We start from the raw sequence: 13,586 nt of genomic DNA on the forward strand, positions 1-13,586 counted from the left end.
GCCATGTCTCTGTAATGGCTTTCAGATCATATTTATTTCTACGTGCACTCTCAGTTCCTCTGTCTTGTTTTGAATGCTTCGTGCATTCAGATACAGAGCCTTTAGTTTTATCCTTTTATTCTTTTTATAACCTCTAGCCTCATCTGTTGATTTGCTTTTAGTTTTGTATCCTCTATTCCTTCCTGTCACAGTCTGTTTTTCATTTCCCATAATAATACCGATCTCTTTTCCCTTGTTTCTACTCTTTGATTCACCACATCTTCCCAAATTTGTACCCTTGCCACCACTACTTAGTTTAAAACCTTCTCTACTTCACTAATTATGCAGCTCGCAAGAACACCAATCCCAGCAAGGTTCAAGTGTAGACTGTCCCAACGGTATAGATCCCACTTCCCCCAGTACTGGTGCCAGTGCGCCACGAACTGGAACCCACTTCCCCCACACCAGGCTTTGAGCCACACATTCATCTCCCTAATCTGATTTGTCCCATGCCAATTTGCACGTGGCTCAGGTAATAATCCAGAGATTATGACCTTTGAGGTTCTGCTTCTTAATTTGCTGCCAAGCTCCTCATACTGACTATGCAGAACCTCCTTCTTTGTCCTGTCTATGTAATTGGTACCAACATGGACCATGACGACTGGGTCCTCTCCCTCCCACTGCAAGTTCCTCTCCAGCCCCAAGCAGATGTCCCGAACCCTGGCACTGGGCAGGCAACACAGCCGCCTGGACCCATGCTCTTTGCTGCACAGTGTCAATGCCTCTGACTATACTGTTCCCTACTACCACTACGTTCCTTGTTACACCCCCTGCTTGAATGGCTTCCTATGCCACGGTGCCATGGCCAGTAAGCTCATCCACCCTGCAGCCCCCACTCTCAGCCAAACAAGCCAAAAAAACCTCAAACCTGTTAGACAATTGCAAGGGCCAAGGCTCCTGTGCTCCTGCCCTCTGGGTCCCCTTACCTGCCTTGCTTGCACTCACACCCTCCTGTCCCTGACCACTGACCAAATCAGAAGACACTATCCTAAGGGGTGTGACCACCTCCTGGAATAAAGTGTCCAGGTAACTTTCCCCCTCTCTGATATGCCGCAGTGTCTGCAGTTTGGCCTCCAGCTCAATAACTCAAGAGTTGAAGTTCCTGCAGCCACAAACACTTACTGCAGATGTGTTTGCCCTGGGTCACACCAGTATCCAGATGCTCCCACATCCTGCAATTGCAGCACATCACCTGCCCTGCCATCTCCAATATGTGTTAATTAATTAATAGTTGCTAATTAATTAATTATAATTAATAAAGCCTACATCTCCCAATAGCTTTTGGCACTGCTAATAAACTTTACAATGCTGATAAAGCAATACAGTACTTACAATACTGATAAAACTACTAATACCCCAGTTACTGGTTTACCTACTCCTTCTACTGCAAAGTGGAAATCAAATACTAGAGGCTGAAAAAAAGCAGAAGAAAAGCACCTCCTCCCCACTCTTTACCCTTCACGGTCTGCACCTGAACTGTGCTGGGATTGGTGTTCTTGCGAGCTGCATAACTAGTGAAGTAGAGAGGGTTTTAAACTAAGTAGTGGTAGCAATGGTACAAATTTGGAAAGATGTGGTAAATCAAAGAGTAGAGACAAGGGTAAAGAGATCGGTGTTATTATGGGAAATTATGGGGGACGGTGAGCCGTACCTTAAAGGTGCTGAGAGCATACAGAGTGAGTGACAGGACTCTGTGCAGCCAGCCCAGAACATTGTGGCAGCAATGATAAGCCCCATCGAGGTGCAGGCATGACTGATGTGACCAGTGATGGTGAAGGCACACCTTCAGTGTGCTGGGAAAGTTGCATAAAGCACGGGGAAGAAGCCCTGGACTGAGACACCTGCCTCTATCTTGTGCAGGGACCAAGGTTTCATACCTGAATGACACGCACATTGCTCACCAGAACAAGGAGTCATAGGCAGGGATACATTCTTGGGAGTTCATTAACAAGGTGAACATTATGTACAAGTGAATAACACCAGTGCCCAGGCTGTGCAACTACATCTTCTTGTGTTCACTTCGGCAGCACATATACTAAAATTGGAACCATACAGAGAAGATTAGCATGGCCCCTGCACAAGGATGACATACAAACTTGTGAAGCGTTCCATCTTTTTTAGGACGGTTGTGCTCGGCCCTGGCGTCATTCTGGGCCTCGAGGTGGCGCAGGTGCGCGGTGGTCTTCTGTCCGAGCAGGGATACACTCGGATGGAAGACCACATTGGCCCCAAGCCCCAAACCCTCCCTTGGGAGCTGGAGCCCCACAACTTGGGTCACCTCAAGGAAATGCCCTCCGTGCCCTTTAGCACGTTGCAGAGGGGTTTCCTGTATGGGCTGTTGGTGTACAGCCTTCACTTCCTTGCCCTCACCTGCAGCCCGGACATGCCCTGGCGTGCCTTGTTGCCGTCCGGCAGCGGAGGTCCCCAGTGGAGGGCCCTCTACAGGGTGTCCTCCCACTTTCCATCGGGGTCCTGGAGTGGAGGGTGTTGCACACAGCAGTCCCATGCAACCGTAGATTGTGTCGGTTCACGGACTCCCAAGATGCCTGCATTTTTTGCGGCCTTGTGGAGTGTGTGGACCACACATATATAGGTTATTGTAGGCTGCACCCCCTTTTTAGTTATTTGAAGAATCTTTCACTGTTGTTTTGTTTGCAATTCAGTCCCTTGCTCCTGTTCTATGGGCGCCCGGCGTGGAGGGGGAGGGGGAGGGCGAGGGGCCGGGAAGGAGGAGGACCTCCTCGTGAACCTGCTCCTGGGCCTGGCCAAGTTGGCCATTAACAGGTCCAGACAGCGGGCGATCAAGGAGGTCAGCTGGCCTGACTGCCTGCCCCTCTTCCACGGTTACGTTCGGCCAGGTGTCCCTGGAGAGGGAACACGCGGTGTCTGCTGGCACCATCGAGACCTTCCGTGCTCGGTGGGCACCACGGGGACTGGGGTGTTTTATCAACCCCATTAATCACATTTTGATTTAATGTTTGTAAGTTTCCTTTACATTTTGTCTTTTGTTTTTGCAGTTTCCCTTTAAAGGGCTTCCTTTTAATTTGTCCCTTGGTTTGTTAATTTAGTTTATATGTTTTGTAACTAAAAGGGTTACATCTTCTTAACCTTCCTAAACCTGCTGCTATGTCTTGGTGCTTCCCTGACATCCTCAGTGGAGTTGGAGGTGGCCTGCTGGCTGCTACGCCGTGTCTGTGATGACCTTGACGGGCATCCCCTGGAGGGCCAAGACCTGGAGGGCCCTGCACTTCTTTCAGGGTCCTGCTGTGTGGCAGTGGCACCCTCCTCGGCCTGTGGAGCTTGAGCTGTTGAGGTCACAGGAAGAGGGGATTCATATAGACCAGACACTCCTGGAGTCATCTGGGTTAATGGCCCTGGGGTGTGTATCTGCTGATCCTCCTCCCTACAGGCACCCAAGGGCCCCTGGCTGACTCCGACAGGAGAAGGGGGAGCTGGAGTGAGATCGAGCTGCCCCAAACCCCTCTTGCCTTGACACTGTTGGAGGCCAACTATGGATTCAGCGATGGAGATTAGCCAACGCAGCAATGCAAGACTGATGTCCTGGACCAAGGTCCCCATGGTGGCTGCCATCCTACCAGTGTTGACCTCAGTGCATTGGCATGGCGGCACTATCACCTCAGAATGAAGACGGACAGACTCCTCCATCATGCCTTGCAATGTGAAGAGTTCAGCTCCAGCAACTGAGTTATGAGCGAATCCAGAGGTTCGTCATCTGATTTGGACTCAGCAGATTTCTGGTCTCTGACAGTCCTCGGAGTGCCGGAAACCTGGGAACTCCTTGCCTCCACCTGCCGTGGATCAGATGTGCTTACCAGGTTGTGACCCTGAGGCTGCTCTAAAGCTTGGCCCGAGGTGTATGTCTCTGTGCTGGTGGAGGGTGTGGGTGAATGCTGTGATGGGCTTTCAATGAGTGTTTCAGCAGATTCCTCTTCTGAGGTGTCTTCGGGGCTTGAGTCGAGGAGCTGGGTCGTGGACTCCCTCGGCTGTTTCCCAGATATGCCTGCAAAAGTGAGGAGAGATAATTAGATGTCAGTAGCCCGTGAAACAGGACATATCACTCACAGCATGGTTGTCTGATGGATGTTGCACTGCTGGATCCTCACTTGGTTGAGCAGTGCCGACCTCACTGTCAGCACAGGGCTGGTCCAGGTCTTTGCCGGCCAGCTGGATGGCTCTGTTTTCAAAGTCCGTGAGGACCTAGATTTTAGGCATTTCTCCACCAGTCTGCGACCTCTCCCTTTTGTTGTGTGCCAGCATGTCCTGCATGAATATAGATGAAGAGAGTGTAAGCAGTATGTCTGCCAAGCCAGATAATAAGTATGCCTGCCATGTGTGGGTGGTGAGTGGTGCCATGGATGGGATGAGGACAATGAAGGTGTGTGTGAGAGAGTGAATGGTGACGCAGTGACAGTGAATGGTGAACTGCCAGTGAGTGGGATTCCTGCGGCTGTGTGACGGGTTTGTGAGTGTGTGAGTTGAGACTGATGAGAAGAGTGCTGTATCCTGGTGGAACAGAGGGGATCATTCATCCTCTTTCAGCACTGGGTGACTGTCCTCTTTTGCAGGGCGCTGGCACTGACCACCACTGCCACTGACCACCAAGCCAGATTGGCAATGTTGCTGCCCCTCCTGTCGCCAGAGCTTGGGTAGAGGACATCATGGCGGGCCTCCATGGTGTCCAAAATGTGTGCCAGGGACGCGTCACTAATTCGGGGGGGGCTGCAGTCTTCTTACCTTTCGGGGCCACATCTTCTGTGCAGCAGTCCTGGGCTGGAAGCACTGAGAGGCATGCGCGTGGCTGCACTTTAAATATGGCGCCCGGCGTGAAGAAGCAGTGAGGTGATGGCATGGCGGGCGGATCAGTAGCCACCCACCAGCGAAACGGCATGTTTCCCGGGAATGCATGATTAATGAGATGGGATTGGGATGATACGGCATGAAAAGCCGCCATTGCTGCCGACAGGTAAAATATTCTTTTCTCCGCCCATTACCGCACTTAGTGCAAATCTGGGACGATTCCACCCTTTGAGTGTCTGTTAAAGAACATCAAGGTCTCAGCTCCAACTTAGCAAAGCTTTCCCTCTCCACTGCCTCTGCTCCATCTCCCTGTCATGCTCCAGACTCAGAGGCACTGCCACTGCTAACCTCATACCTGGTGCAGTCTTTATATGCACAGGTCACCTACTCCACTGCCCTCCGCTCTTTGGCAAATGCAGGAACTCACCAAAACCCCACCAAAAACAGACTTTCAGGCACTGCAATAGGAAAAATCCCAATCGGGCTGCCGGGAGTATTAAAAACGTGACCGCAGGGCCCATTTGCAGCTACATGCTTCCTTTTTCTCAACTAAACAATGCAGACACTGCCGGTACATTGCGTCACATCAGCTAGTTTGGGCTTTGTACAATCAGGATAGCTCCAAATCAATGCCTTCCACTGCACTCAGGAAATGCCTGTGGGCTCATATTGCCCAGCAACTCTGCGTGGATCATAGGAAACGGAGTTAGGTGTCCTGGCAGCACTACGCTACTGAATTTTGCACCTGAAATATTTAACATTGACTGTTTATCAGTTGTTCCAATGATTAAATGAGCTGTTTTATGCAATTGGTGAAGAGGTTAGCAGAAAAATTCAAACCAAGGGGGCAGAATTATTGAACTTGAGGAAAGTGAATGAACACAAAATCAGGAAAAGATGGAAGCTGCTTGGTGAAAGAATCTCTTTCTCCTGTTTTAATATTTACAGCACAAACAGGCCATTCAACTTAGCTGGTCTATGCCGGTGTTTATGCTCCCTAAGAGCTTCCTCCAACCCTATTAACACATCCTTCTGTTTCTTTCTCCATTATTTACTTATCCAGCTTCCTCTTTAATAGAAGCGTGCTATTCACCTCAACCACTCCTGTGGTAGCGAGTTCTACATGCTTAACATTCTCGGGTTAAAGAAGCTTCCCCTGACGTGCTTGATGATTATTTTATATTTATGACCCCGAGGCCAGAACTCTTCGCTCATCTTGCAGGCTCGGTGTGCGCGGGTGGTGACAGTCAGGAACCCGACCGCCGTCCGCGATCGGTTACGCCCCGTGATTTTACGGGGGCGGGGGGTTGGTGGTGGGCCAATTAAGGCCCGCCCAGCATGAGGCGCGGCAACGGCAACAGCGAGAAGGGGTGGATGGGGGTGCTGGAGCTCAGTGCCCGCCAGTCCAATGGTGACCAGGCGGCCGATTCAAAAGCAGCCCACGCAACCCCTGGAAGGCTGCCACGGAGGGACGCAAAGTCTTCATGATGGATCAGGCTGCGGGTGGACGCGGCAGGCGGGAGGGCAGGTCGGCGGGGCAGTCGGCCCCACGTTTCTCTGACAACTGCCTCGCTGCCCTCCTGGAGGTGGTGGCAGCACAGCGAGAAATCCGTGTCCCCGGGGACGGGAGGAGGAGCCCCCACCTCACCAAAAGGGCCTGGGAGGAGGTGGCATCTACGGTCAGCAGCCACGATGTGGTGAGGTGCAGATGGGTCCAGTGCCGGAATCATCTCGTGCATTCGGGAAGGGTGAGTGCCATGTTGGCATGGGTCACTTAGTACAGCAGTTAGGAGCGGCCCATCCCCACCTTGGGCCTCACAGGTCTTACACAGTGTGAGCGGCAAGTGTCAAAGAGGAAGCATCTAGGCAAGGGGGTGAGCCCTGGCTGCTTGGACTGAGTGCCTTGTGGCTCCAGGGTCACGAATCGGCTGGGCTCTGTGAGGTGTTACTCAGGTGGGGGTTGGTCAGACTGCAATGGCGCTGCAGGTAGAGAGTGGACTAATCAATGCTCCTCTCTCCTTTCAAGAGAAAACATCCCAGAACAATGCCGAGTGGTTGAGGACTAGTGGGGGACTGCCCCACCTACTCAGCTTGACTTGATATGAGCAGGAGGCCCTGGAGCTGAAGCGGCACCATGCACCTAGGTCAACTGGCCGCGGTGAGGTTGGGGTGCCACAGGGAGGTAAGAGTACAGTATACCGAGGTCAGAATGTCTGTAAGAGCAACTATTCCACTGTATTCTCTATACTGATGTGAGCCTTGAACCTGTAATCCCCATTGGTAATGGAAAGACGAAGGCACCCTGATGCATAGCTCTGTCTCATCTGGGTGCCAGGCTTGCACAGTGACAGTGTAATGACTTCAACTAATGACATGCTTATTCTTCCTTTCAGTCTCACCAGCAGCCCATAAGGGTGAGGAGCCTGAAGGCCCACCACTGAGACCAGAGGACAGCACCCAACAGAACACACCTGCGTCACGCCCTTTCTGCCAAGCAGGCGCCAGCACAGATACCAGCAGCTCGGTGGGTATTAGATCGGCATCTAGTATCTTGGAGCACATTGGTGAGGGCACTTCACACTCGCTTGAGGTGCAGGTGGGGGCAGAGAGTGCCCAGGGCGCCGGCAGTCAGAGGACTGCTGGGGACCAGGAACATGCTCAGTTGGTGGCTGATGCTGAGCCTCTGGAGTCGTCCCTGAGACAGCAGATGCTGGAAGTCCAGCAGGGTGTGCGGGAGGATCTGGCACAGATACATGAGGGTATGCGTACCATGGTCTCCGTTGTGGAGGAGTCCATGCGGAGCATGAGCAATGCAATGACCCACCATGCCCCCTCCATGGAGAGAGTGGTGACTCGCATGGAGAGGCTCCTCCAGGAGCTGAATCAGGGCTTCCTGGTGATACACTCGGACCTGCAAGCCCTCACACCGGCAATGACCTCAGGTGGTCACTGTCAGTGTGGGAGGTGGATTGGACACTCAGTATCCCAGCTAGGTGCCTGTCCATAAATGGTGAGCAGGGAGGTCCAGAGTGACCTCACGTTGAAGCATGAGCTGCCTTTCATCTCTGTGGGCTCCTCTCGGGGTGCTCTGGATGAGGGCAGCAGCTTCTCGCCCTCTCTGCCAGTGACCGTGGCATCCGATGAGGCTGCGGCAACTCGGGAGATGCCAGCCGTGGCATTAGCCGCTCCGTCCCAGGCAGGGCCAGCACAGGCTCCACGGGCCAGAGGACGCCCACCAAAGTCATCAAGGCCAACAGGACAGCAGAGTGAGCAGGCTGGCTCCAATGCTGGTGCCAGCGAGGGGGGAGCACCCAGACATAGCACCTGCAAGTGCAAACTTAAAGCACCTTAATCACAACATGGCCTGAGCATGGGTGATATTTGTTTTCCCCACTTTTAATTTAATTCTTAATTGGTGTGATGGAGAACACCTCTGAATTTCATTTGTTAGCTTTATGGCAAGCACCATATCATTAAATGTGTTTTTGTACAACAAGCCTCTGGGTGCTCCATTTGTTCTGTAGGTGCAGGGTAACCCATGATGTTATGAGTGACTTGTTTCTCATTAAACTTTATTGAAATGGCACATAGTGCATGTTGTTCACCAAGCAAATGTTCCTGTCAGGTATCGAGCATGGAGCCTGCAGCCCTAGCATGTGGTGGTGGTTCTTATTTGGTAGGCTAACTGAAGGACCATTGGATCAAAGCCTCCCAGGTGTCCCTGCCTCCCTGGAGGTTACCCAGGTCTGTATCTACGTCCTCAACATTCTCCTGAGCGTGCTCGTCCTCGGACTCACTACCAGGTTCATCATCTGTTGCCAGAGCAGCTGCATCAAGATCTTCTTCCTCTACTGCGTCCACCCTTTCCAGCGCCAGATTGTGGAGAGTGCAGCATGCAACCACTATGAGTGACACATGATCTGGGGGGTATTGCAGTGCGGCCCCTGAACGATCCAGGCACCGGAAGCACACCTTGAGAAGACCGATGGCTCTCTCTATCACCGCTCAAGTGGACCCATGGCTCCTGTTGTACCGCTGCTCAGCCTCTGTTCTTGGATGGCGAAGAGGCATCATGAACCACCTTCTGAAGGGATAGCCCTTGTCACCCAGCAGCCATCCATCCAGTCGGGCTGGAGCCTCGGCACCTGGGAGTGTCTCAGGATTTAAGCGTTGTGGGAGCTGCCTGGGTACCTTGCACAGACTTGTAGAATCAGCATCCTGTGATCACACACTATCTGCACGTTCATGGAGTGGAAGCCCTTCCTGTTGACGAAGGCACCGGCTCACCTGCTGGCGCCTTGATGGCCACATGTGTACAGTCTATAGCACCCTGGACACGGGGGGAGCCAACAACGGCCGTGAAGCCTCTGGCTTGCTCTGTCTGGCTGGCCTCGTCCATGCGGTAATGAATGAAAGTCAATGCACACCTGAACAGAGCATCTGTCAGCTTGACACAACTGTGGACAGCTAATTGGGAGACACCACAAAGATCACCCACCTGGAAAGAGCCGGAGGTATAGAAGTTGAGGGCCACTGTGACCTTCAGCACTACTGGCATGGGGTGTCCACCCACACAGGCGGAGCTGATCTCAGGGCCGATCCTCTGACAGATGGAGGTCACTGTCTCCCTTGAGAGGTGGAGCCTCCTTCAGCACTGCACCTCAGACACATTGAGGTAGCTGCATCACTGCCTGTAAACCCTGGCAGCAGGATAGTGGTGTCTTCTGCGGCCCCTTCCGCCTTGGACTTCCTGTTGGCCCTGTGCCCCTTGTGCCTGCGCCTCTCCTCCCACAGGTCACTCCCCTGGAGGCTGAAAAGGGACATGTGGCCTCCTCCCACTTCTGGCCCTCCCTTCCTTCCCAGAGGAAGTGCCTCCAGCAGAGACCACAATCCCCATTCCCAGGGTAAGGGAAGGCTGTCTGATACCTGGAAGGCCCCAAGTGGTGTGACTCCTCCGGAGTCCTGAACTGAAGCCTCTTATTTCTGTCAAAGCAGCTCTGAAGCGAAATGAAGTTGTCCTGTTCACACAATCAAGCAGCAGCAACTTATAAACTAAAGTACAAACAACTCGCATTAACAAGCCCACTCACCCTTCTTATCCCACCCATGGATGAGGTTTTTGAAAATGTGGACTACCCACCTGCCCGTTTAGCCCGTGCAATGGCCTGAAAATCGCACGGGCCACGTAAACTCCGGGACAATCGGTGTCTCAAGGGCCTTAAATGGCCATTTAATTAATGGTGAGCGCACCTCCATCTTCATTGTGCGCCTGCCTAGCGAAATATCGCGAGGGTGCGCATTGACGTCATTTCTCGATTGGACATGTCGGGAGCGCAACCCACCACCGACCTAAACATTCTGCCCCTACTTTTGGATTCCCACACAAGTGGAAACATCTATGTCCACCCTATCAAACCCTTCTATGATCTTAAAAACCTCCATAGCCTGCAGATAAAAGTAAAATAGTGTGGCTGCTGGAAATAAGAAATAAAAACAGAAAATGCTGGAAAACTCAGTAGGTCTGACAGCATCTGTGGAGAGAGAAACAGAGTTAACAGTTTGAGTCCACACGGCTCTGACTCGAAAGGTTAACTCTATTTTTCTCTCCACAATTGCTGTCAGGCCTACTGAGTTTTTCCAGCATTTTCTGTTTTATCTCTATAGCCTTCTGTTTGCTAGTGAAGAGCCTCAGGTTGTTAATTTTTTCCCAATAGTTATTCAGTTTTGGTATAATCCTTATAAATCTGTTTTGCACCTTCTTCAGTGGCTTTGTACCCTGTTCTATTTTAGTCATTATATATTTCAGTAAAGAGAATCAGGTTATTTTTCAAGAGTAAGATGAAAGCAGAATTAAGAGGAGAAGAAGCAGGAAAAAAAATATAAAAGACCTCCTGTAGTTAAGAACTGCAGGATTTTCAGGAAATCCATGCATGACTCCTCGCCCATGCTGAATGAATGACCAGATAAATATTGGGGCCATGGAACTATGTAATTATATGCAGAATAGTCTTGTCAGTTTGTGTGCAATGGTTTCAGTAGAATTTGAGATTATTATATCGGAAGGCTCACTCCATGCCCAAAAGGTAACCTGTCTTATTTTTTTCTAGCTGATGGGCTGTTATTTGGATAAATGCAACAATTGGATAAATGCGACATCATTTCATGGATGAGGTTCCAGTAAGAAGAGGCTATGGCTTTGAATTTTATCTTCATTGCATTATATTGCAAAAGCAAAGAAAAAAAACTTCCATTTTAAAATCGCTGACAAACATCCTGGATGATTTCCTAATGCTTCAGGCAATAGAGCTGAGTTTCCATTGAAGGTTAAATACATTTGTCTTCAGCCCTTCCCCCCAATAACACCTCATTCCCCCACCCCATGTGTGATTCCTAGGGGTTTCAGAGTGACATTCATTTCTCAGAATATGAAGATGTTTCTTCTAACACATACCAATTAACCAGCCCATGGTCCACATCTTGAATAGATATAGAGATGGGCAAGAAATGCTGGCCAAGCCAGTGACACCTGCATCCCACGAAAGAATAAAAAAAATCTGGTCAATGATCTTTCATTATTTCATGGGAAATGTTGATATACAAAGGGACCTGGGTGTCCTTGTACACCAATCACTGAAAGCTAGCATGCAGGTGCAGCAAGCAGTTAAGAAGGCAAATGGTATGTTGGCCTTCAATGCAAGGGGACTTGAGTACAGGAGCAAGGATGTTCTACTGCAGCTGTACACGGCCTTGGTGAAACCACACCTGGAATGTTGTGTGCAGTTTTGGTCTCCTTACCTTACCCTTGAGGGACAGCAGCTCTTTAGCCCTAGCAGTGCATACCAAGATTGATGGCCACAGCTGGGGCTGTACCCAGCCCAGACAAGCAGCTTGGAACCCCCTTAGGAATAAGTTAAGCGGGATTGGGTAGCCAGGGCTAGTCAGGCAAGCCCTGGTGAGGGTTGGGGGGCAGGGTGGGGCAGGGGTTCTTGGTGAGGGCGGGGGGTATATGTCCTCATGGGCAGCCATTGCCACTGAGAGTGATCTCTGTGGGCCACAGGGTGCCCAATTAGGTGGATCCCCCGCAATCCCACAGGGAGGCCGCCAGGGTTTACGAGGTGGTCTGCAGTAGAGGGTCCACCTGCCACTGGCAAAATGCTAGCAGGGGTGGGAAGAGGCGCTTAATTGTCTACTTAAGTAGCTCAATTTATCCCTGGGCTGGGAGGGCCATCCACCACCATTCCCACTACTAGTAAAATGCCATGGTGGCGAAAAAGTGATTGGCATGCCACTCTCCACCCTCCCTCCCAATTTTTTCCTGCCTCCCAGCCTGCTCCTTGATGCCCCATAAAGTTCCTGGTGACTTGTGATTCTGTCCCCACAGATGCTGCTAGAGCTGCTGAGTATTTGCAGCATTTTCTACATTTATATTGATGCAGTTGGATTACCTCCTTGGGTTGGGGGCTGGGGGGAAGGGGTGGTGTGGGATGGCACTAGTTTAACCTCACTAGTTAGACATGAACTTGGCAAAGTGGACTGCATGCTTGTCAAATCCACTCCTATTTTCACCCCATCGATAAACTTACAGCTATGGAAAATGTAGCCTTTTTCCTTGCATGCATGCCATTCTCTAGTGATTAGGAGGGGGAATTGTGAAATTTTAAAAAAAAATCTCAAATCTAACCCTAACCCATCTATATCTGGTTTTCATGGAGGTGGGACTGTGGCTAGTGTTGGTCATTCAAATATAATGAAGTTGCATGCTTCATTTACCTGCCTTCCAGGTTTAACCTTGTGGTTTCTGAGCGCTGGGAAACTCGACAGCTGAAGGAAGGTGAGAATTGCTTTCTGGAAAAGGGAAGTGCCTTTCCAACATCTGCTTGTGAGACATTTCCCCTGATTTGAGTCTCATCAAAAATCGCTCAGTTTTGAAATTTTTCAGTTGACTCTACTGAAGACCTTTGAGGCTGATCGAGTGTTCAGTTACGGTACCTTTTGTTCTGGGGCATCACCCTAGAAATGCCTCACTCCAATTGGAAGGTTATGCCCCATTGTTCTGAACCCCGCCGAGGAAATATGCTAGAGAGAAACTACCAACCCGTTTAATCAGTTTAAACACTTCAATGACAACACCTTTTTATTTCCTACACACAGGCATGTTAGGTAGTTTGAACAGGTTAGGATTATGTTCTCAGCTGCCTAGGTTTGAAACCAGCCCTGATTCATGACATTTGAATCCTCTCTGAGGTGAAGTTATTTTGGCAGTCTCAACTCTTTCCCTGGAGAACACCATTCATTGTGGCAGGGGGGGGAATTGACATTATGTGGTATTGCAAAATGTGGCAACAGTGAATTGGAAGCCCCATTTTACTCTTCCATTAAAGTTAGTGGAAAGTCAAACTGCAGCTTAAAACGGGCTATTGATTTGCCACTGGCTTCCCAAAACTAACTTGCCCCCAACCCTCCAAGAGCCCCGATGTACAGGGAAATAATTGACAGTTTATTTCTGGCATTTATCGAACTCAAATGTGCCAAGTGCTTCACACAGTTAACCACATTGAGCAACCACTTGAGACTGGAGTATGTAATCAGGGGCAACTCTGCAGTGCAACACTGATGGAGTGCTATCTGTCAGGGGTGCTGTCCTTCTGATGAGATATTAAACCGAGATTCTAGGTGGGATTTTCCCCTCCATGGACTAAGTGCAGTGGTGGGCAGCAAAAGTGCTGCTT

At 50.5% G+C, this 13,586-nt stretch overlaps 1 non-coding gene across 1 annotated transcript; it reads left to right on the forward strand.

Annotated features, from left to right (window-relative positions):
• Positions 1-2,050: 2,050 nt before the first annotated feature.
• Positions 2,051-2,157, forward strand: LOC144691281 (U6 spliceosomal RNA). The gene has a single exon (XR_013579084.1). It is a non-coding gene; the product is annotated as a U6 spliceosomal RNA (small nuclear RNA).
• Positions 2,158-13,586: the final 11,429 nt, after the last annotated feature.

The sequence above is a fragment of the Cetorhinus maximus genome, chromosome 15 (genome assembly GCF_964194155.1).
Source record: "Cetorhinus maximus chromosome 15, sCetMax3.hap1.1, whole genome shotgun sequence".
Taxonomy (NCBI): Eukaryota; Metazoa; Chordata; class Chondrichthyes; order Lamniformes; family Cetorhinidae; genus Cetorhinus; species Cetorhinus maximus.